Below are 26332 nucleotides of genomic sequence, written 5' to 3'. Positions count from 1 at the left end.
TCGGAGAGTAGAGCTGAGCTAAGAACAAGTAGAATGGTCTGAGTTGAATAATATTAGAATCATTTACAGTAGTATAAATATTAAGTAGTAAGTAAGTAATGTTATTGACGCTTAGTTCATGTACACGGGTTTATATTTGTGTAGTAACACAGCTAGATAGGGTGGATTGGGGTTGATCAATAATAAATAATAATATTGAGTAGGTACATTGCAATAGTCGAAATACCGATCGAAATGGTACATAATTAGTAACTTAGGGTGTCTATGAATTAAACAAAGGACAATTTATTGTCATTGGGGAGATATCGTAGAGAGGGTAGTTATGGATACAAAACACGATATCCTTTTGTGGTGACCAAGCAACATGCGACCTTTCAAATAAAATAGTACATGTGAATTATCATTTAATTATATCAATCATCACTTCATATCAAATTAAATCGCACTGTCACATATTTTTAAATGCTAGTAAAATAGCGCCACAGATTTGTGATTTGTGTTTATTTAATTTAACTGGTCGACCAGCCACACCGCCCCGCCCCACCTATGGGGATTATGACAATATTATGTCTATCGAATTAAGCACAGACACAAAATTTCAATACATAAATACGTAGTTATGTACATCGAGAAATGAAATTCGTTACATACGACCATAAAATGCAAGGCGTGCCATAACGCTACGTCAGTTGAGCATTGATAATAATTAATAGTTCGATTCGTTTTGGCATCTTATCTGTGGTGAATAAATAATTATATAGCATTGGAAAAATTACGTCGTTTATCAGTATGTTAATAAAGAAATTAAAATATCATAATAAAATTATTGCAATTTATTAATTTATGGTGTATTCATTTTTATCGGTCTCTAATAAGAAGGATTTAAATAGTATTAATATTTAAAGCATTAAAAACTCAAATTTACAAAAGAAATAATTGGTTAGATTAAAAAAATAAATGAATATCCAGAGGTGTCGGGTGTGCGAAACATCCGGATGGCAAGATTCAGGTGGTGGAAAAGTCCGATTTTTTTTCAATGATATTAAAAATACGTTCATATTATCAATTGCATTCATAAGCATAAAAATAATGCAAGCATAAAAATAAATGATAATAAAATAAATTGTCTTCCTTATCATGATTTAGGATATTATACTGTTTAATAGGTCAAAAGTCAAACATATTATATCAAAAGTGTTGCTGTTTATTTTGATGACAATAACATAATAATTGTTTCTACTTTTTTGACTTATGTGTCGTATTTGGGGACGGTAATTTTGGTTTGGTATCCGGGCAAAAGCCACCCTTAGCGTAGCCCTGTGAGTAGGTGTACGAGTTTCAATTTTATTTATTTAAAATCATTAATTGATAAAGTAAAACATAGTAAAGGTTTCTGTATTAGCCTATTATATTGTTTTTATAATATGACATGCAGTAATTAGTAATTAATTTGTACTCATCTGTTTCATATTCTCTACTTCACTTTTTATAATAATTATATAGGTGCTTACTTACTGTGTATTATAATACAATGGTCAAATATATTTAATACTATGTCCTATCTGTTCCCCTGTGTGAATATTATGTTTATTCTATTATATTTCGGTAGGATGATTTATATTTTATAGGGATCGTCCGTCACGTCTTAATAGGGTGGATGGGGTCTGATGTAATGTGAAGACGGGTCTAAGAGGGAGGGTTGTAGAAAAAGTGACGTCGCAAAACCAATAAAATATAATCATGTGATAATATTATACTGAAATCGATAATTTTCAAGAATCGCAGGGGGGGTGGTTAAAAATGTGGCAATGGAAGGAAGGATAATTAAAAAAAACATAACTACAATCACGTGACGTTATTTATGAATGACTTCTAAGTAGAAAATCAATTATATAAGTAAAATTAAAAAATAATTAGAGACAGAACTCAAAATACACCAGAGTACCTTTTCGGTTCTTATTGCTCTGTCTCGTGGAAAAATTATTTTAACTGTTTGAGCTAGATAGGACATATAAGAAAATTTCGAACACACTTACGTATATATAAAAAAAGTATACTTACTTAATTAGATAACTATATTAGGTAATATTTTCGAAAAATTGTCAAGCGCTCCGGTTCTTAAAAAAATCCATTTCGAGCGCTGGGACCAGAGCTATATTATTAATAACGGTCTTATTAGGCACAACAAATAATAAGTACCTATTGTTTTCAGTATCCACCAACATATTATAATATATTTATCAAATGAAGTAGTTGTCATTCATTAAACGTTTATAAAAATAATTTAATCTGTAGAAGAGCTTTTAATACTGAAGTAAAATAATTAGAATAACTTACCCCAATTTTGCAAATTAATTGATGAATCAATTTCACCAAACCCCTCCAGTTTTGAAAATTCTTTTAACTTCACTACAAATATTCAATATTGTTATCGTGTACTAAATACAAGTGGTAAACAGTTTGTAACAAACCACTATCAGAAGAATACTTATACGACCACATAAAAACGATCAAAACCGCTTCACTTAAAAACTTATCTGAATGTTTTTTACTTTACAAAGAGGTGTGTATTGTTTTAAAAAAGAATGCTACAAGCAATCAATCACTCACAGAATAATGCGATAAACAAAAATAATAAATAATATACAAAACAGGTTCCTTGATGTAAACTTTTACTTTTTGACCGTAGTACTGTTTTTACAACCATAATGTGCGTCACGATCGCTCGAAAAATTATATCTCTGATAACTTGGCATTATGATCAATTTTATCTGACAGATATTTTTAAAGAAGCTGTTATTATACTATACGCACAATTTTATTATAAATTTAAGTTTTAATTGTTAATACACGATATTATAAAACAAAAAATCGATTAGAATATTAAATATTAAAATAGTCTCTCATTTATTTGGGTTTGTTAGGTTTTCACGAAACATTTATTTATACTGCAATATTTTTATATGATATTATTATAAACCTATTGCAAATAATTATACTGTTTTATAACATGATAATAAGTATATTATTATAACATTCAAAAACCTTTATCAATTACACAATATATTATCTAGAAAGTGGTAAATTATATAGATTATTTTTGAGTTAATAAAGTATTTTATAAGGCATAATATTATTTTAATCTAACAATTGTTTATTCTTTCAAAGATTAACACTAGTTATTTACACTTTCAAACACCTGTGGTACTTAATATTACAGTTTACACACTATATTACTGTAATTATATTGTTATTGACAGTTTAATTCATTTGATGGCACTTTAAAGTTGAATGGGTGATAACTTTATATTGATTTGATTGTTTTATTAGTCGAGTTGCGAGTAGACACAAAGGATTGTGAGGTTATGTTTGTTAAACCGTCGCTTCGCAAAGCCCGAGACAGGTGTGAACTTAGCGGTGAACGCAGAGCAAACTAATCAAAAAATTGTTTGTCTGCCAAACAGGTAGAGAATGGTAACCTCTACAGGTGAGGAGGTGCCTATAAAATATTTGCCTGCAGGTAAACTTTATATCCGTTTATATGTTAATAGTAACAAAAATTAAATATACACTCTGAACTTTTGTGCAATTTAGATAAGTATAATATTAAGTATACAAGTAACTTGTTAGCTGAACTTTTACGTCAAGAGCTTTTAAAAGTTTTAAACAGTAGGATTTGATATTTATTATTGGTTATTGAAATATAGTTCATAATAACTCTCGGTTATATTTTATAATTTACATTTTATTTGATATTATAGATATATATATAGCATCATGAATTCCAATTCAAATGTATATTATAATTAATTAGTGAACATACAAAATCTGCAAATACCTTAGATACTTTATATCTACTAGAAAAAATCTTTTAAAAAAATACGACGTCTGACAATTTGATAGCCATTTCAAGATGTGAGAATTGGTAGTTAATTTCGTTGTAATTATATAGGACACCCGTGGCTTAATTGGTAAAGCATATTTGTGCGAATTCAGTGGATGTGGATTCATGTCATGTCAGACGTCGCATTTTTTATTTATATTTTTTCTAGTACCTACCTACGTAAATAGCTGAGGTGTTTTCAAATTATGTACTAAGTTCAACATAAAAAATACTTTGAATTATGTGTTGATTAAAAAAATAGTCGTTAGGTACTAATTACATTCCTAAATCCAGAAGATGCAGTGTTTGTATAAGAATAATAATATGAAGTCTTAAAATTTAAAATAAAGTTAAATCAAAACATCAATTCAATTGAAGCACTCATAGTCGATAGTAGATTTCGTACAAGATCTTCTGTTGTACCTATATGCGATTTCATTTTTAATTAACGTTTGTAGTGTTGAAGAACGACAAGTCAAGCTAAAACATTAAGAATATATAATAATGTATTATAATATATTTTTATCGACAATAATAGTATTATTATGGTCGCTTTGAATAGAATAATGACATATTATACACCATATATATGTATGGGATATACCTAATCAAATCTTGGAAATAAACTGTTAAATCTGTTATATTTAAATCGTGTTTCACGCATCACGAAAACTGCTACCTACTTATTTTTTTATTTATTTGTCAGTTGTACATAACCTTATTAAATTATCAGTACATTATTCATTAAATTTGTTCGAAAATAGGTAATAATATGAGCTATTAGAAAATGTTATCTAATCATAGTTATTGAAAGGCCTAATACGCCACTACAAGGCAATAAACGAAATGTATATCTACATTATTAATAATAATTATGGTTTGACAGATTTATCTTTATTGGATTCGATCATAGTAGATACAAAATAGTTAAATCTTTTAATGTCATATTCTTCTGTAATAAGTTAATAATATTAATAAAAGGTGTATTCGTGGTTGTTAAATATAAATACAATTGAAATATTAAACCCTTACCATAAAAAGCCGAGTAGCTGTCAACTGGTATCGAATTGAAAATTGGCGCGGTCCTTGGCGGTAAAGGCGGCGGATTTCCGAGGAACATCAACTGGTCGAGGTGCCCCATCTTCTGGAATTATCGAAAAACAAGATCACGTGATAAAACAGTCTGCACGTCGAGGAAAATGAAAACTTATTGGTTTGCGTCATTGCTAAGTTAAGCGTTATATTGGTATTTCAATCACAGATGGTGAAGTAATATTTTTCACAATGTTACTTTATATTTATTTTTAATAAAAGAGATTTAGGTACCTACATAACATTGAGATAAAAATCGAGTTACCCACAATGAAAAATGTTTAGATTGATATTTATAGGATAGTATACCTACTCAGTGAAAATAATTAAAATCCTAAATACAACTTGCGAAAACGATTAATTTAAAAGTTTCAATTTTGTAGATTAGTTTTCTTGTCAAGTGTTTTTGTTTCTTCTGGCATTGATAACCTATAGTTATAGTAGTAATATGTATAAATGCATTGTTTTTTTTTCATTGAATACAATTTATGGGGTATTTTTTCAGCCTCAAGAGGAGGATTCTTAATAAATATTTATTAAACGAGAAATGGTTATAAGCTATGCCATGTGGCTCCATAATATATGCTGCAAATGCGGAGCATGCCCAAAAATAATCGATAAAGTGCTACGCAATACTATTAATTTGATATCTTTACTATTATTCATCGAATGTAGTAAAAATGGGTATAAATTTAATATATATTTTATTTGTTTCATTGGTATAAATATAATAAACATACACCGCACGCCACTGGTTGTTAGCCATTTGCTCAACATATAAAGGATTAAACATACATTGAAAGAAATTAGACACTAACGATTGTAATAATAATTATGACCGTTAAGTCACACGCATTCGATAACCACTTTTGGATGCGACAGCTCGCAATAACTCGAAGATTATTGCGTAACACCCTTAGATTATACCCGCAGATCGCTAGACTCAAAGTACGGAGTGTTTGGGTATGTGGAACATAATATTTGGAAAAGTACGACGTGTGAAGCCGAGTGAATGTGAAAGTCATTGGCGCGTGCTTGATTTTCTCAACCCCACCATTCCTGCCGCCTTAAAAATATGTTATGGATATTTTTCAAAATGGACCACCCCAAATCACTTTCCCGTGTGCGCCTGGCGGATATTATTCCACTCGTCCATTACGAGCACATTGATAAAGAATTAATAACGATAACGTCTTAGATTGAAGAATAAAACTTACTATATAAAGAAAGTTTCCAACAAACCTCTAAAAATTCTTCAATAGACTGCAACTGGTCGATGTTGATATTTTTTGTCTGCATTTTATTGTTTCATATCCTGAAAAAAAAAGAAAAAAATATTATCATTTAAAATACTCGTAATTTATAGACAAATTTGAAATAATGCAAATATTCAAATATATTATATAATATACACGGTATAAGTATTGACACAGATGAAGGTCTCCCACGGGAGACCTCCTTAAAGGGACTGACTGAACAATGAGACTGTCCCAGAACCCACAGCCTGCCATAGCCTACTTTCACTCAATAAACATAAAAAAACATAACAGCTTGCTTCCACCCGGAATGAATTGATGCACCGCAGCCTGCATCCACCCTTCGCGGAAAAAACCGCGTCGGCAGCCTGCCAAGCCGCAAGCATCTCCAGCCGGAAAAAACCGCGTCGGCAGCCCGCCAAGCCGCAAGCATCTCCAGCCAGCAACACCGCGTCTACAACCCGCCTAAACGACAATACCCTGCATAACTACGATATAATGAACTCCTGCCAATCGACAACGTGCGTTTCTTTCAATTCCACCCCGCTTCTGGCCTGCTAGTGATACGGCCTTCACCATTCTCTTGACAGAGAAAGGCCGGTATCATTCTGGACGCCTGGCAACGTGGGGCTTCTGGGCAGAATTGTGTCCACCGGAGCCAGCATCGACCCTGAGATACGCCAGTACAGTGAGTACAGCGGTGAACTTTTTCAAACAAGCGAATTGTACAGTGACATTTGCAAGTCCTCACTCTACCGTATGGTATTATCAAAACGATTATATAAAAAATCTAATTGCTTTTTATTATTTGCATACGGGAGAGCGTTTCGGGTCCGGTAGATATTCAACCCTGCCATCGCCCGCCGTCTTGAATGAAAGGATGGTGCCTGAGTATGGGAAATATACTTGGAAAAGTGCAATATTCTTGCGATTGAAGCGGCTAGAATCTGAGGATACATATGGAAGCCATAGCACTTGTTAGATTTAATTAATCCCTGCATTAACGCCGCCTTAAAAATGAATACAAAATATCTCAAACTATTCTTCTGTGTGTGCGCCTGTACCACGGTACCTATATTGTCATAGAATACGAAGTATACAATTTTATGATAATTTCGATTGTTTCTAAGCTATCTGAAAATATTGAAAAAGAAAATAATTCCTTTTAATTAAAAGATAAATTACAATTCAAAAAACCGTTCGTTCGTTGAGTAGCCGATTCTTGGTACATCGTATTATATGGTTATTTATATCATTAAAATTTTGATTTTAGAATTTTTTAAGAGCATAAATACGTTTCTGAATATCTAATCAATTATTCGGAAGATTGACAGAAGGTTAACAGCTAGGAGATGAGTCATCACCTGAAAAGTGTGACGATGCGAACTTGAATCCCACTTGATCCTTTTTTTCTCGAATTATCTTTGAATGACGTAATTTAAATAAAAAATATCTAAAATTCATTCATTCTTGTTAAATACAATGTATCTTGAGGTCTTCGTAAAGTTTATACAGGTACATCTGTCTGTATATACTCGGCTCCTGGGCCACCCCCGGAGGAGACATGCATATATCGTCAAGAGGGACGCAGACAGGCTGAGTATGGCCGACTGGAGAGAGAGAGAGAGAGAGAGAGAGATACCTGGATGATGGATATACAGTCGGCCATGGACATGAAGGGTAGTACGTAAGTAAAATTCTTAAATCATGTCTACATATCTAGTACTACAGCATAAACAATAAAGTTCGGATGTCATATATTATTAGAATTTTCTCAGCGGAAAACAAAATGTAAAATAATGTAACTATTTTGGTATTACTCAATGGTTTAATTATTTTCTTCTTTTTATTGTATCGTTTTTGTCACTACGTAGTATTATTAGTCAGTTGCAATTCCATATTAATCATATAACTTTGATTAAAACAATAACTTTGAACGCCCGATTTCACACAATGATTAATTAAGTTACTGTATTTTATTGCAGTACATTCATTTTTTGACCAAAAAAGTTTCATAAAAACAACGTTAAAAACTGATTTTCGTAAAAAAAAAAAGTGGACACCCGCCCTTTTATTTTTGATGTACGAAATTTATTTAATAAAACAAATAGCATCGAAATTTAAATTTTCTAACATAAATTTCAAAAATAAATTTCAGGTTACCATTGAAAATACTTGATCAGCAGTAAGCACATACCTATATAATTATTGATCGTGCGGTAGAGTTAGGTATAGCCTAGCTATTGAAAATGTTGAGGTAAACGCAAAAGGGTAAAGTATGAGATAAAACAAATTAGTAAATTTACGAATTAACGTGGTTATCAGTTACCTGTGATCATATCGCTACCTATATACATACAGATTTGTTTTTACAATATTACGGGTGTATATTATTTACGAACCAGTTTTAATGGGTTTTATTTGACCACCACGGATAACATTGAAAGCTTAGATTCAAGATTGAAAGCAAATTTTTCACTAAACTATATCGTCCGTCCTAACCAACATTTCCAAATTTAGCAATAGTAACGAACACGGTACAAATATACAGATATACTGGATTCCAGCACATAAAGGAATTAATGGCAATGAAATTGCTGATCAATTGGCAAAAAAATCTATAAAATACCCATCAGAAAATATAAGAATTCCATACACAGATTTTAAAGCCCAGTTAATGAGCGAAAATAACGGTAAATATTTAGAAAATCTTGGGAAAGAAAAGGGAACACACTACTATCAAAACTTTTATAGTAGATCTCCTAAAACTAGGTTTAGTAAACATTGTAAAATAAAGCGAGATGTAATAGTGACAATAGCTAGAAGCAGGACAGGGCATTACAGTCTCAACGAATCATTGTACAAAATTAAAGTGGTAGATAGCCCTCAGTGTCAGTGTGGACATCCCACTCAAGATCTTAAGCACATTGTCTGGCAATGTGATGCCTATGGCCAGGAGAGAGAAGTGTTATTGAATAAATTGGGAAAATGCAGGTTATACCCTCCTTTTACGATTAATTCGTTCCTGGCAAAACCAAATATTTCAGTTATGAAAATTGTACATGAATTTCTCCAAAAATGTAACGTAAATGTCTAGTGTATAGTGTAACAAAAATGTAATTCTGTATTATTAATAATGTAACTATTTATGCCTGTAGTTAAAAAAATGTATGTATACTTTTGTAAACCATTGTAAAGCAGAATAGCCTTCCATTCAGAGAAGAGCTCAATTGCTTCCAAATAAAGAAAAAAAAATATCGTCCGTCCCCTAGGTTTCGAGACATTTCGACTATGACTATGGGACTCTCTGCCTTGAAGACGGTGGCTGAAATCGGTCGTCGCTTGACTGATAAAACAGGTGAGTGCCTTTCAACTGACTACCTGAGACACCGAATAAGTATACATTATATGTACATCCAAAGAGGTAACGCAGTCGCTGTTTTGGGTACTTTTGAGATATCCGGGGGACTGGAGGAGATATTTTATATATTATAGTGTCCTAATGAATTTGAATTTACATGCGCCTGTCAATTACCTACGTGGTCGCAGCCATGATTTATTCTGGATTGGAACCGTTTCCTCGTGTCAATCCCATTCAGTCAGGCAGTGGCGCACCCAGGATTTATTATTGGGGGGGCCAAGGAGGAGAATGTAAATTAGTCCCATAGGCTCTTTTTCTTCTTCATATAAATATTTTTACATATTTTCACAATACACGGCGATATATTTGTACAGTTTCTTCTAGTTTTTATTAAATTGGAGGCATAGTGGCGGTAACCGTTGAGCGTGTCATCAGCGACTGGCGGATTGGAAGTGAACAGCGACCATGCTGGACATGTGTACCTAGTATGCTAAAAGATTACTTAAATAATATCGGCTGTGCTACCCGCTTGGTCTAGAGCAGTGTTTCCCAAAGTGTGGTACGTGTACCCCCTGGGGTACGGGAAAAGTTTGGTGGGGGTATGCGCTGCACCGGGTTATGGCTACGCCTGGTGCAACAAGCATTAATACAATATCCATGCTAGAAGGTTTATCGCATGCGGAAGAAGAGCAATTGTTGGAATTATTAGCTTCAGACGGATTCTTGCAAAATAAATATAAGTAGTGTACTTAAACATCATTTAGGTTGCAAATGCAACATGTGTATCCAGTTTTAACAGAGACATTCCTGAAATACATCTTGCCTTTTCCAACTTCATATCTATGTGAAGTTGCTTTTTCAGCATTTGTATACATTACGTAAAAAAAGGAACAGCCTTTTGGGTGTGGAGCCGCACCTCTGATTAAAATTAATAACCAATGAATGTTATTTTTTATAATATAACTTTTATTTATATTTTATTATGTATGAATTTTATTTTTCGTTTATTATTATTTTGTTTATGTACTACAAAAGGAATATATAAATATATTTTGATTGTTATTAAAGTGCTTATATGCATTTTTCTTTGACGAGGAGTACTCAGTGTTACGAAAATTATAGAAGGGGTACACATATGTCGAAAGTTTGGGGAACACTGGTCTAGAGAGCTACAATATTTATGCCGAATTCCACCGAAAAAAAGGTTCTTTTTATTTACACCACCACCGTAGTGGGTGTAGTCGTTCTTTTCGCCGAATGTTTATCGTAGATTTTTGGTTTTTCAATATTGAGGTTCCAACATATTAATCGAAAATGGACAAAAAAGTATTATTGCATTTAAATTATACACAACCTACTCAATACAACACAGCATAATATCTTGTTTATCGGTCTTTTGTCTATTGCACTCGGTGTACCTACACCATGGCCCCCACATCCTGAAACGGGCCCTCAGGCTAGGGCAGTGGTCGGCATGCGGCTCTTTGGCCCCTTGAGTGCGGCTCTGCCACAGATGCTCTCTGCCATATTTGGCATGGCTACAAAGAAGAAGCAAAGAAAATGGAAGAGGATAACCGTAAATGTAATGTTGAAGAGACCGAGACTTCGCGTTTATTCAAAACTTAAATGGCTTACGTATTTGTGTGTCGGGAAAAATTGGCGCATTGAAATTTAGAAAGATACAACTAAAAACTCATAATTTTGCGCTAAATATTCTGTCGATGATGCAAGGAAGAAAGCAGCTGAGGAGAAGAGTCAATAAAAATAAATTTCTGTATTTAATTAGGTACTGAATAAAATCTGTCAACAATGTTAATATTGCAAGTTTTGTGGTTAGTAAAAAGATTTCCAAGAGAGGAAATCAAGAGTAAATTAAGAAATCGATTTATTGATGAGAACCTGGAATCGTGCTTAAAATTAAATCAACAACATACGAACCTGACTTACCCAAACTTTACAAGGAGATGCAAGGCCATTATTCACATTGAGTTTGTCAGTCATTGTCACGATTCAATTTTATGGATACCTTTTGATTGAATTTGATACAATTTAATTTTTATTAATAAATAAGATCATTATTACGTATGATATTCAGTTTTATTCAGTGTACCTACCTATAATTTAATTAGGACTTGAAACTTTAACTAAAGTTTATTAAGTAAACTAGCACTGTACCTACTTACAACCTAGTTATATAATTTGAGTTTAAGAAATTTGGCTCTCAAAAGAAATCTCAATCGTTGTACTGTTGATATTTGGCTCTATTGACTAATGAGTTTGCCGACCACTGGGATAGGGTATTTGACGGGCCCCCTATCCACCGCTTAGATTAAAGGCAGTGTGAAATACTACATTAACGTTTTTCAAATTGTGTTTTAGTTCAAATTGAGGGTACTTATACAGTGAATTATTGGCGATTTTCAATATATCTACAATGGAGCTGTCGTATATCGACACATAATAATCAGAAAATATATTGGACAATTATATAAATTTACATGTTCATAGTCATGAAGTATAATAGCGCCTCAGGCGACTTTTTTTACTATTAAAGCTAATTTATGGTGTGTGTTTATCTCACTTATCTGATCAACCCGACACGCCAGGCCCCCCACAGCCCGGGCCCCCAGGTTAGAGCCCTGTCAACCCTCCCCAGCCATGACCTATACTACTCCGGAATTCGGGTGGACACCGAAAATTTCATTAGGGAACGGGTTTCTAAAAAAACCTGACATTAGTGTTTCGAAATTTTTGTGTTAGATATTAAAATCTAAGAAATTTTACTAAAAAGGGTGCTGGAGAATTACAAATCATTTTTTGCCGTGTTGTTTGTCTAAGCCCAAGGTATAGTTTATTGGCTTTCGATTTCAATGTGTAAAATCATTCTGATGATTTTCATATTTTGGGGGGGGGGCAAGGCCCCCTGGCCCCCCCTGGATGTGCCACTGCAGTCAGGCACCATTAGCGAGGGGTGCAAGACTAGTGAATGCGCTCCCTAAAGACATGGACATTTTCAATGATGTACTTTGCATTTTGTTTTTGAAACTGTATTTTTCTGTATAAAATTGTATGTTTTTTGTTTTCAAAAATTATATTTTCTGTATTAAACTGTAGTTTTGTATTTAAAAATTTTTTTTTTTGTTAATGTTATATATTTTTTTCTATATTCTCTTCTTCTCTCTTGTGAGGGTAATGTTTGACTTATTATGTAAATCTCATGTTGTGTACGTCTTAAATTTAGATTTGTTATGTCCACAATGTTTTGTATTCTTAAATAAATAAATAAATATACTTGGGAAACCTAGTACCTATCTCAATAATTGTACTTATATTTATTAGTTTAATATATATGAACTTATATCGTTTAATTTTACACCTTTTCTCACTTACTTTGTTTTATTCTTTTATTATTATATTATTTTTACCTATTTTTTAATTCTCCAAGTATGTAATTCTTAATGTAATAGTATATTAATTAACTGTTTGTTAGTACTACTAATAAAGCAATCATCCACTATTAGAAAAAAAACCAAAATTATATATATGAATGTCACGACTGTATTTTTATATTAAAAACAATAGTTGTTAGCAATTCACTTAGAAATTGGATCCTTGTCATGTAGTCAAACACACAGATTGATTATAAAAATATCGGATTATCAATTTGATACAGGTGCAGGCTTTGAACCCGTAACGAATGAGTTGAGAAGCAAACGTTGTAAGATTTGCACCACGATCAGGTATTTAATTTATGATGCATGACTTATTATTTTTTACAAGTAAATAGATAAAATAAATTACCTATTTTCTTTGATAAAACACTCCCTTATCTATGACCTCAAGTATGTGACCCTTTTAGGTCCAGTTTTTTTAATCAAATTTACTATGGTCGTGAGAAAGCAATTATGTAACAGGTATTTGACAACATAATATCGCACCATCGCAACTAAACCGCCACAAGACCGATTTTACGTGTTTTGAGTTAATTACTACGTTTCGTTCATAGTATATGTACCGAAAATTTAATATCTCTAAGTCAATAAATTAAAGCAAAACTTCATTCAATATCTAAACATATTTCAAAAACACAGTACAAAAATGCGAAAGGTAAAAACTTCAAAGCTGATTTTCTCTGTTTGACGTTTTTTGGATTGTGGCAGTTTAGTTGCGAGGGTGCGATATATTATTTTCCCACTATTCCGATTATAACTTATAATCATGAAGATATTTTCGGGGTGAGTATTTTTTCATTCCCGGGATTCCGGGAATTTAGGATATATTTAAAGTGAAACTTCTTTACGCGTGGTATATGGAAATTCCCGGTTGAGTGAATCCAACTGATCTGTAGCGAAAAACTGTCGTGATTTACTCGACAAATTAAAATATAAAAATCAAGTTATAATTCTTTATCTATAATGATTGTTCTTTGAAAAGATGGCAGTATACATTAGAATTTAATTGAGTATTTTCCAATAAAAATAGTAATTTCCTTAGAAACTAAAAAAAAAATATACACAGTGTATTATGCACCCGTCACATTTTATTTCTCAGTAGTATTGTACTCTAGAAACATAAATGTATGTAGTGTAAGCATGGCCCCCACAAGGGGGGGGGCTGACAGGGCTCTAGCCTGGGGGATCGGGCTCAGGAGAGGCCCGGCGAGGCGAGTCGCCAGATAAGTGAGATAAACACACATTACAAATTTGGTTTAATAGTCAAAAATATTTTCCTTCAATGATATTATTATTTAAAGTTGTGTGGTTGTACGATACAATTTTTAATTGTGTATCAATACTCGACATCTCCATAATTCAAATGGATGCATTAAAATATACAATAAAACACTAAACATACACATTAATTTTACCGCGTACCTACACCATTTGAAAAAAGCTACTGTAGAGCGTCACACTGCTTTTATTCTTAGCGATAGGTAGGGGGGGGGGCGCCAAAGATCCTAGCCTGGGGGCCCGCTTCATGATGTGGGGCCATTGAGTGTAAGATAAAAAAAGCGTGTCCAGAAACGTCTTGTGCGTATGCAGTTCACCGTATCACACTTTACTGTGAAATGTTGTATCGGAAATATATGGCCGTATATCAAAGAACATCCAGCCTCTTCGGGCCGTATAGTACTGACATAAAATTCATGTTTAAAAAAACACGGTTTTTGTCGGTTTACACTTTACAGGAAGAAAATTTTGAAAATAGCCGATATACTGGATTATCTGTTAGGTTAAATTAGGTTAGGTTTAAATAGTCAGCACTTTAATATTGACGAATATAAAATTTGAAATTCACAAAGTATAGTATTTTTAATCCCGATATACCAAAATTTTCGGAATCCCGGTATTGAAAAACCTAATTGAAGGGTTGAAAGTCTATAGGGTCTTAATGCCAAAAAAATCTATAACAAGTTTTTCACGTGAATATAATCTATATGCAAAGTCTAATGATATTCTGATGGGTCTAAGTTCCTAACTCTACCATTTTGTCACACAAATACATTGAAATATGGGCGGGGTCTATGTGCCCCTATATACCCCTCTATATAGAACATTTCAATATTGTCCATATTTAAATATTTTATTCTTCCTTTGTTTATTTTATCTTTAGAATTATTTAAAATTATCATATTATACTGATGTTCTTCTGTAACTCTGCAAAAATAAAAATGTAAGTTTTCATATACCTATGCATGGTTTTATTATTATTTTTAGTTATATCTCAGTTTCACATATTTGGCACTTAGGCCTTATAGTCTTTCAACCCTTCAATTGTGATACTTGTAGGTTGAGTTTTGTGAGAAGATGTACCTAGGCGACAGGATATCCTAATTATATAGCATTGAACGATATTCAAATATTATTTATGAGTGGGCTTAGTTTATGTGCTCACATTTGAAATTTTAATCCACGTCAAGGGAGACAATGCATTCCTGATCGACCTTTTGTGGCGACAGGTGATCGCCCTCACGTGTCACGTGACGTCACGCTCCGCGACATCTTGTCACGCTGAGGCACGTCGCACGCCACTCAGTGACACGCTATCAAATTTATGATCCAGGCAATACCAACCGTATGTGGTGTGAACGTATTCATAACATTATTAAATTTATTTTGTACCAAGACAATGAAAACAAGTGGATTCACTGCGAGGATTACAACTACGAGTATCCCCACGGGAGGTGAGAGGTAGTGTTGGAATGCAACCACTTAAAAAACACATTCCCACATGACCCTATGTCACCCTTACGAAAGTGACCCGAAGTCATAAGGTTACAATACTTACTCGTGTTTTGATGTATTTATAGTTAGTATTTTCCACATGTACCTACATATTATAATAATATTATATTATGCTATATTATAGCATAACTGGTTTTAAATTATAATGGATTTAAGTTTTGTACTATTCCATTTGAGTCGTTTTTGCGACTTGGGTTTCGCCTTTCGGCATCTTCAGGCACTATGCGCACTCATCAATGTTAAATACATACTGGCAACGAATACAGTTAATTCTTACTTATATAATATATTAATACAATAAAGTGGGTAAAATCTTTATTACCTACCTATTATCAAGGATCAAGTATAAAAATAAAAAAAAATATATAGCAAACAAATTATGAAAACCAGTTTAAGTGTTTGTAAAAAACCATACCTAATAGATAATTAGATACCTAATCATGAATAATACATTATATGGTTTTGTTTTAAGATATCAAAATATAGTTTAACAGATTATTTATTGAATTTATTCACTCTAAAATTAATGGGAACTGACTTGTATGACTTATAACAAGCTACGTATCTCGAGTTTGGAAAAATATGCGATAAAATTAAACACGTCTTAAAGAATACGTTATTTTAAAATGTTATGTTTATTAAATATTTGAGAACAGTTGGCGCTCTTTGTGTTTTTCAGTTTTATAGCTTAAATGCTCTTAAGTAATAAAACAAATCCTTCTATTTTATTAATCTGTTCTGTGGTTATACTATAAATGTGTAATACAATCACACTTCAAGATAAAAATTACCAATAATTTATCTACGGTATGTTTAGTAAATTGATAAATGCAATAAATGCATTATTAATAAGTGCATTAACAGCTGGTCATTACTATACTAATAATCGTGTTGCATATCATTCCTTCCCACTAAAATTAAAATATAATTTGTAATATTCGATTAAAAAAACAAAGATAACTATGAATTTTGACAAAAACAATTATTACTTTAATTAAATGAACGATGATTATAGCATAACGTTTGACAACCCCTGCGTCTGGGGTATTACATTATTGATGAAAATATTATTCATCGTAACTTGAAAGGGTAGCATTTACCTAACATCTCATTTGGAGAGCTTTTAAATTTGCGATAGCTTTCGGTAATAAATTTTACTTATAAAATAATTCTTCTGCTATCATCAGCTGCTATCAATCGAAGCTTTTTTGCTTTTATACCACCCTTCAATGAATTTACTGAATTAACTAAAATTATACTGCGTTGGAATAGAAATAAAAACAGAAAATAATGTTTTATATTGTTGGTATACAAATGAATAGCGTACTTTGACAATTGTTTTCTATTTACTTTGTATTATATCAGGGTTTCAACAATGCTGCAAGGGAAATTTTTAACAAATTCCATGAAGTACCCTCAGTTAGTTGATACTCCATGATTCTTTAAATTGCGCCAAGGAAACTTCGTCCGCACGTTGCATCCAGCAGATGGCATATTATTTAAAGCCAGTTACGTGAACATCACAGTGGCTAAGGCTGATGGTGAAGAGTTTAGGCATATCTCTCACGATGACATGACACAAATAAGTCGATTGTATTAATACATTGTAATGTGATAGCAAATGGTAATAGAGTCTTTATTAAACTAGCATCGATGTCTTGCGCACCTGTTGAGAAACCCTGATCTTGTGTACGCCACTATTATTCTCTAGTCTACCAAGTAAATGGTATGTTAATAATTGATTGTAGTTGTTAAAATCTCCGATGTAATATCTTTCTCTATACCCTACTACCAAAATTAAAATAATAATTAATAGTAGAAAAATCCGATTTAATAAGACTGTGATACTTCTAATTTACGGTTACATGTAAAGCTTACATATTACATTTCATCGTAGCACAGTTCGCCGTGAGCTTTCTTATCAGGAAGAGAAGTCACTTCTATAGCACCGAGATGAAACAAAAACGCGTTGTTCGTAGAGCATTGCAGACAATAATGTTTCTTCAAGAATGAAAACTTAACCTAACCTAACCTAACAAATAATCCAGTATATCGGCTACTTTCATTTTATTTGCCGCTGGCTTTCTGTAAACCGACAAGAAACGTTTATTTAGACATGAATTTTATCTAAGTACTATACGACCCCGAGAGGTTGGACGATCTTTAATATATACAACCATATATTTTCGATATAACATTTCACGGTGAACTGTGATACGGCGAACTGCATACGTACAAATTTCCGGACACGCTAGTTTACATTGTAATCACATCGGATCTATTGGAAACACTCGATGAACGAGCCATGTACTATAATTATTTAGATAGATTAAGATAAATTGTTTAGATAGGTACCTACATAAAATTATTCAAAGATTTTAGTCTTAATTAATATTTTTGCTGATAGAGCAGTTACCCTGTAAAATTTAAATTGTCTCACATTGGAGGCTTGAAAAGATGATGTTGATTTTATGAATTTGATTGATTGACAATGAAAAGGGTAAACGGTTTCATTAATAACAGTGAAAAATAATATTTTTCTAATGTATGTTTATAAAATAAACAATATTAAACTAATATATTTTTTCGAATTTTCCGTTTTTTATCCCTATCCAGTGTGTCACGCGATGGTATTTGATGCGAAGCTTTGCCATTTGATGCCAGGCATTTGCAGGGGTTTCAAATTAATGGATTGCTACCGTTGGTAATCGATATCGTGGTATTAAATCCATGTCAGTGATTACCAATTGTTACGTGATCTGAATAATATTAAAAATTATCAGTGAGTGCCTCTCCATTATATAGATTTGTTTGATATTTTATAGCTTTTAGCGTCGATACAGTTTCATTTGTAATTATTTTTCACTGTGTATTTGGATAAGGATATAATAGGTTTAGCAAGTGGCTAACATCCATTTAAGCACTGACATAGTAACAATAGAAGGTAACCTTTGATATTACTATTCTTATTCCACGTTAGTCTACAAGATAGCACTCGATACATGCAATACAGGCATGCGATACAGGCAACCACCAAAGGACGACAAACGTATCTGTTCTTTTTTCCAGATGTGTCCTGCAGGGTTCATATGAGACAACTAAGACCAATGCACTGGATAAGTCAGTTCCTGACCGATCACGGTGACTTCGCAGCCAATTTGTACGGTTTCCATTTGATAGGACATGGGCCGGAATGCACATGCGGGTAAGACGCTGAACACGTCCTCTGGGACTGCCCGGCGATGGAATCTGACCGAGCAGAGCTGTTTACCAGTCCTTCCACACATGAGCTCAATTGGCAACGCCGACTTAATATCATCCAAGGTCAACTTTGAGGCATTTGAAAAGTTTTTTGCGTCATATTATGGAAGATTGAACAATTCCGATGCCTCCTTATATTTCATCACTTTCAACTCCTGACTCCTCTGTTTCGGCAGAGTTTTAGTACATAGGACACTTAATCTTTTGAAAAATAAATGACGGCGTAGCAAGTCGCGATTATTTTAATTATTTTCTAAACAATTTTTTCAAGCACCAAGGTGCATGATTACTACATTAGTCTTGTGCAGCTTCGTTTCGGGATAAGGAAATGTGGTACTAAAATATTTTCATTCTGACGTTTATAGCGTCATGAAAGGCGGCAGCATATACATGACATGTGGAGATGGGGTAACTTAAATCGTATTATTATTCCATAGTATATTATTAATAAACCACGAGTAGTTATTTCAGATGGTTGCCAGTTTGGATGCTTTCCTGAAGTATTCCTGCAAATGTTGTTAAACTGTTTATAAGTTAGATTCAAAACAATCCCTGTTTTCAATTTAAGCTAGTCAGTATATCTATGAACCTGTGATTATTTCAATTTCGTCGCGAATTAATTTACCACTAATACCTACCACACAGCGTGCCGTGATTGATACAGAAGCTCGAATGCAAATAAACAGTGACACAGTTGAGAGAGCTTTCCTTGAGGAATAGTCACGCGATACTTGCCTGCCGGATATCCTCCGTCAAAGCTGTTGGCACTGCGGGGCTTATTGTAATTGACTTAGCTCAGAGGGTTGGTTACAATGGATTAAAACCAACAGAGGCGGAATAGGTTGGCAAATCTAAGGGAGTATTTTTGGATGGACGATAGAAAGCCATGATAATTGTATTAATTTACTGTAAGAACGACGTGATTTTGAGAACTTTATAGTGTTTTTTGATTAAATATCAATACGAAGCTTTACTTATTACATGCACGGACAATCTGTAAACTATTTAATTTATTTTTGTATAAAATGATAATGGTAATACTATGGAGAGGGAAGTATGACGTATATTGTTTAACTAATATACCATCTTAAAGCCTAAAATTATGTACCACAGCTGTTTATGTATTCAGTTTTTATTATTTAGTATGTAGGTATAAAGCAGTAACATTTCTCATTATGTCAAATTTATGAAAATTCCAACACGTTACAATATAGTTCCATAGTTTATGAGTAATGACAATTTAATGCAAATACTGAATATTTCAATCTAATGTAGGTAAATCTACCACGGTTTGTTGAAAGTTGTTAATACTTTGGACGCGGAAGACGCACACGGCGCGTAATAACCAGGCGGCCGATCGATGTAATTAACGTGCATTTTAAAGGGGGCAATTAAAATCTCATTATCTATTCAGCAGCGAATGCGTTAATAAGGTTTTCATTGTATTTTTTTGTGTCCGGAAATTTGTACGTGTGCAATTCGCCGTATCATACTTCACCGTGAAATGTTGTATCGGAAATAATATAAAGTCGTATATTAAAGACCGTCCAACCTCTTTGGGTCGTATAGTACTGACATAAAATTCATGTCTAAATAAGACATGGTTTTACAGGAAGCCAGCAGCAAACAAATGTTGAAAATAGCCGTTATACTGAATTATTTGTTAGGTTAGGTTTTCATTCTTAAAGGAAAATTATTGTCTGCAATGCTTCATGAACAACGCGTATTTTTTTTCATCTCGGTGCTACAGAGATGAGCGTATAGTAAACGGCCATCGTTTTCCGATAAGAAAGCTCACGGCGAACTGTGCTACGGTGAAATGTGTTACGTACAATTTACGTGTAACCGTATTTTTTATATATAAAGTAACTGGAACATGCAAAAAATAACTCAAATGAAATATATTAATTGAGTTAGCATTTACTTGGTAGAATTCCATTTGACAAGAAATGAAAATATAATTAATATTAAATTCTACAGGTTTTTAAAAGGTTTATCGATAGCTATTTCGGTTGTAACACCATTATCAAGACTTAATGGTGTTACAACCGAAATAGCTATCGATAAACCTTTTAAAAACCTGTAGAAATTAATATTAATTATATTTTCATTTCTTGTCAAATGAAATAGTTCAAAACTTAATAATTACTTAAATTAATAATATTTAATTATAAGTATTTGTAATTATCTACCAATTCATCATCAGCAGGTGCGCGACAACCTTGAGTAAGTATCTATTCACTATTGGCTTCCTCCAACAATTCTCCATCTGACCGTAATCAAAATGGCTGCTTTTCAGATTGATACTCCAAGTATATATGGGAGTGATTGATAGGTACTATGGATATCTAGGCAGTGACTTTTCTCGGATCGGATCCAGTCGTTTGTATGTTGCATAATATGACCTAGCCAGATTGTGACATAAACAATATCGACGTAGATACCTACATAAATCTAACTATAATACATATAGTTAGATTTACTTTAAGTAAAAAACATTGAGTAAACGAAGCCTTTAGGCGTATAATTATATATCCTAAGAGCCATTTATAGCAGTGATGCACAGTATCTATTAAGTGGAGTGAAACCATGACGATCTACTTACACAAAAATATTCACAATTTGATTTATATTTAAAAACAGGTATTACCAAGGCCTGAACAAAAACGATGCATAAGTGCGAGTGAGAAAGTATTCGGCACCCTTATAATCTCTGCGACACGCGCTAGAGTAAGATAAAAGGTTTACAGATATGTTAGATGATTTGCTGTGGTGTCGCCGCTAAACCTTAGTTTATTGCTTAACTAAGCGTCGATAACCTGCGAGCGCGTGTTGCTAAATTGATATTTGTTGTGTTAAACATAAAGTCAGTGGTAAATATTTTTAGTTAATTAAGTAGAAAAGCTGGTTCTGTGTGTTGTATTAAAATGGGATAACCGTATTGATATGCAAAATGGTATTATGTCTCATAGGTAGTTGATACATGTTCGTGATAATTTATTTGTATATTATTATATATTTTAATTTCAGTGACCAAGTGTTTCTTTAAAATAACTTAAATTATGGATATCTTTACCTAATGGTTGCATTTTGACCGTTTAAAATACTATATAACTTAAAAAAATAGAAAATTAGATTTTAATTATTCTGAGCGTCTAGTGCGAGCACTTTGGGCGAGCACTAGCGAAATGGTCTATGGTCTCAAACATTTGTGTATGAATGCGTTCGCTCGCCCACAAACCAAACGCACGGCACGCAGCTTCATTTAGCAATTCAACGGGTGACGTCTAGATGTATCTATAGTCTAAGGGTATTAAAATGTTGGGAATTCAAGTATTTTAGACGATGATAGTTTAAGAACCAATTATTTTGTATTAAAGTGTCATTTCATAATTATATTGTCTTTCTATGATATGTTAAGCATACGAGTATATACTGTTCGAAAAGGAGATCTTGTCGATAATAAGAAGTTGCTGTAGTCGCATATAGAAGACTCAGTGACGTATCTGTCATGGCGGCAGCGCGTGATTAAATAATGTTTCGGCTCTCTTTTTAGATGCGATTTCTTCTTTGTAATAAACCAAGAGTTTACTACCAATAATTATAACATCACTCCTGATCGTTTTACATATATTTTTATTATAAAAAGCATCGAATTATGTAAATTGATTTCCATACACCATGGAAGCGTAAAATGAGATGATAAATTTAGGGGCGTTCCTCATTGGAAAACGGAAGTGCAATTAACTGCACAGGAGGGGTTTGTTAGTTCACAGTTTTAACACGCGTACAAGAAGTTCTTGTTCGACAATACTCAAAAAGCTTGATTGTTTTCAATTATCCCGCATGCATATCCCATTCTTCTATGCTATACCGGAAGTCTGAGAAAATGTAACATCATACCATACAAATTTGGAAACCTAAATTAAGATACTTAATGTTTAAGAGCTTTTTTTTCCGACCATGTCCGATCCTAATAGGATCATATGGGCCTCCACAGATTTGGATAAGGTTCGTATTAACAGATTTTGTTTTTTATGAGAAATGGATGTCAGTCACTTGCTCAACCTATTAGGTCCATACCCTGACTCACACACAAATTGAAAAACAATATGAGTACTTGTCAGACCCAGCATTCGAACCTGAGACCCACGGCGTGATAGTCCAACGCTTAAGCCGCGCGACCACCGTCGGTATTAGTAAGAGCTTTTAAAGTATTATTAATAACATTTTTTATATAATATTCAAACTAATGCAAAAAACAATGCCCTTCGATGGATTTCCCGGTTTTTCATTCTTTGAACTTTCTATTCATATGTTGAGCCCCTAAATTTTAACGGTCGTGGATAAAAACAAGGGAGGTTTTCATGCTAGAACGAATACCCTGAATAGATAACGTCAACTGCAGCAAGTAGTTGATACCTGTGCAGAGTTTTTACTATGCCATGATTGTGCGCCATCGTAAATGTTACGATCGTGTCTGGGGAGTATAAAATATTATATGGTGTGTAAATACTGGATATAATAGAAATACATAGAGTAGTGGTGTGCGGGGTAGTTCTATTCGCCCATCCCTTATTTATGTTGAGAAATTGTGGATTGTGATCGTAGTGTACCTATACGGTTAATTTAAAGTTTACAATGACAATAATTAATACAAAGGCGGGAAAATGTATATGAAGCTACGACATAGTTTGATCATGTGTCTAATTCAATCGAATAGGTCACTTGATTCTGATAGGGGTTACTAATTACTGAATCGTTACATGTAAATTGTACGTGAAACATTTCACCATGGCACAGCTGAGCTTTCTTATCGGAAAGAGGTGACCGTATACTATACGGTCTCCAATTTTATTAGATTCAATATGAACATAAATTCAATTTTATAGCTGATTTTGGCAAAATTCATGAATTCAAGAATGAAAACCTAACCTAACCTTACAAATAATTTTAGTATATTGGCTATTTTCAAAATTTGTCTGCTGCTGGCTTCCTGTAAAGTGTAAAGCGACAAGAATCGTATTTTATTTAGACACTAATTTTATGTCAGCACTATTTATACGATCCAAAGAGGTTGGACGGTCTTTAATATGCGACCATATATTTCCGCTACACCATTTCGTGGTGAAGTGTGATACGGCGAACTGCATACGTACAAGTTTCCGAACACGTTACTGAATACAGTACATCCGTTTTTAGCAATTAAACATAGCTATACTAAGGATTTAATCAAACTCATCAATAACTAAACGTGTAGCAGTGGCTTATATGAGTGAGGAAGAAAGAATTCTAATGCTCACGTGCATCATAAAAATATCAACAGCTTGGTAGATTTAGTAACTTCACATTGTCACGCTCGAAGATATTATATTCGGAGCATAAGGGATGTATATACCTACAATCGAATCAAATATTACCATTTGCGGACGACATTGTCATCATAGGCCGGAACGAAAATAATGACAGAGAAGTATTTGTAGACCTTGAGGAAAAACTTGACCAATTTGTTTGAATACAGTTATTGCCTGTCCAATTGGTATAACAAATAGCAGGTTACTTGTACATTTTGGGAGAACAAACAACTGATATTACCAATTTATAAAACTAGGACACACAGGGTAACACTACAAAGAATTGCAGAGTTCATATTTACAAAATGTGTGCTTCTGATAATACCTATTATATTATATTAATGGTTTTTATAGGTTTTTTGACATTACATTATGACAATGATTTTCTAATTATATCATACATTTAAAATAGAGCAAAACGTATTTTTAATAAATTTTTATAACAGCAGTAGTTGAGTTTTTTTTTGGTGAATTTTACTTGATACTAGCTATCGTTGGATCGTTTACGATACGACTGAAAATAGTTCGTGATTAAAAACAAAAATACTAGAAAGCGAAGCTAAGGCTGCGTGTGTTTTTTGTTTGCTGGCAACACAAAGGTTATATTGAGAGAAAAAAAGAGAATGATTAATCTTATTCAGAGTGTACCTCTTTATTTTCCCGCTGTTGACTTCCGAAAATTTTGATTATTGGCAATTCGTTTCGTCAACCCAGTTCTATTTTACTTCATGAAGCACATTATTGGTTTTGAGAAAATACGTTGGAAAAAAATAATATGAACGTTCTCAATAGTAACGCATACATATACTTAATTTGAATGCTTTGGCTGGATTAATGAATTTAATAACTTAATTAACTAAATGTCTATCAAAAAATAATAATTTTTTATTCCTCTGATAGTAATAATGAATTATTTGAGGATATACTTAATTTACCAAGTGTGGAAATGGTTAGGTATATAGAATTTATGAAAATTGCATACGATACAACTTTGAAATCAAATTTTTAAACATGATCAGAATAAAATTACTAAGTATATCATTTTTTTTCGACCATATCCGATCCTAATAAGATGATATGGGTCTCCACAGATTAGAGTTTTAGTTACGAGAAATAGATGTCAGCCACTTGCTCAACCTATTACTCTGACTCAAACACAAATTGAAAAACAATATTATGTATACCTGCTAGACCCAGAATTCGAACCTGGGACCCACACCGCTATAAACCGAAGCTTAAGCTGCATGCGGGTGTTAACTACATACATTGACCATTTTTCTAACACAGCTTACATTCAACTGAATCAGGAACCAAAAACATTGCCATTTTATTGTTATAATTGTCTACAAAATGGCAGACTGTCATCAATAATTATTGTCAATAGGCGGCCAAATATACCGAACCATACATATTATTAAGATAAATAATCAGATAAAATTGGAAAAAAAAACTGTATATTATTCTAAAAGTGTCAACATTAATCTGTTATTTTGATTTTATTTATAAAGAATATCCTACAAAACTCTTATAAATTCCCATTTTCTATAATATTTTTGATATTATTTCTTTTTATGGTTATTATTACCTATCAAATATTTAAGTTTGAATCCAATTCCAATGTCTATAATTTGTGTTACAATTAATTATTATTTTGATACATCGGCTAAAGTCTTAAGCGTCGATGACATTGAGCAACTTTACAAGCTGCTATTCGGCGAGTTTAAAAGCGGGTTTAAAATGTACTATTTGACAGGTTGTATTGAGTAGTTCGTTTTTTTATCGGCAGGTTCGCCACTATCGCTCCACAGCGCAGACGCAGATCGGCCCACACGCCAGCGAGTGGCGAGTAAAGCAGCCTGGCTTTCAACTTTTCTCGGTAG

The sequence above is a fragment of the Rhyacophila brunnea genome, unplaced genomic scaffold (assembly GCF_057557595.1).
Source record: "Rhyacophila brunnea isolate RB1 unplaced genomic scaffold, BYU_Rbru_1.0 scaffold_21, whole genome shotgun sequence".
Taxonomy (NCBI): domain Eukaryota; kingdom Metazoa; phylum Arthropoda; class Insecta; order Trichoptera; family Rhyacophilidae; genus Rhyacophila; species Rhyacophila brunnea.
This window is presented reverse-complemented; position numbering follows the sequence as displayed.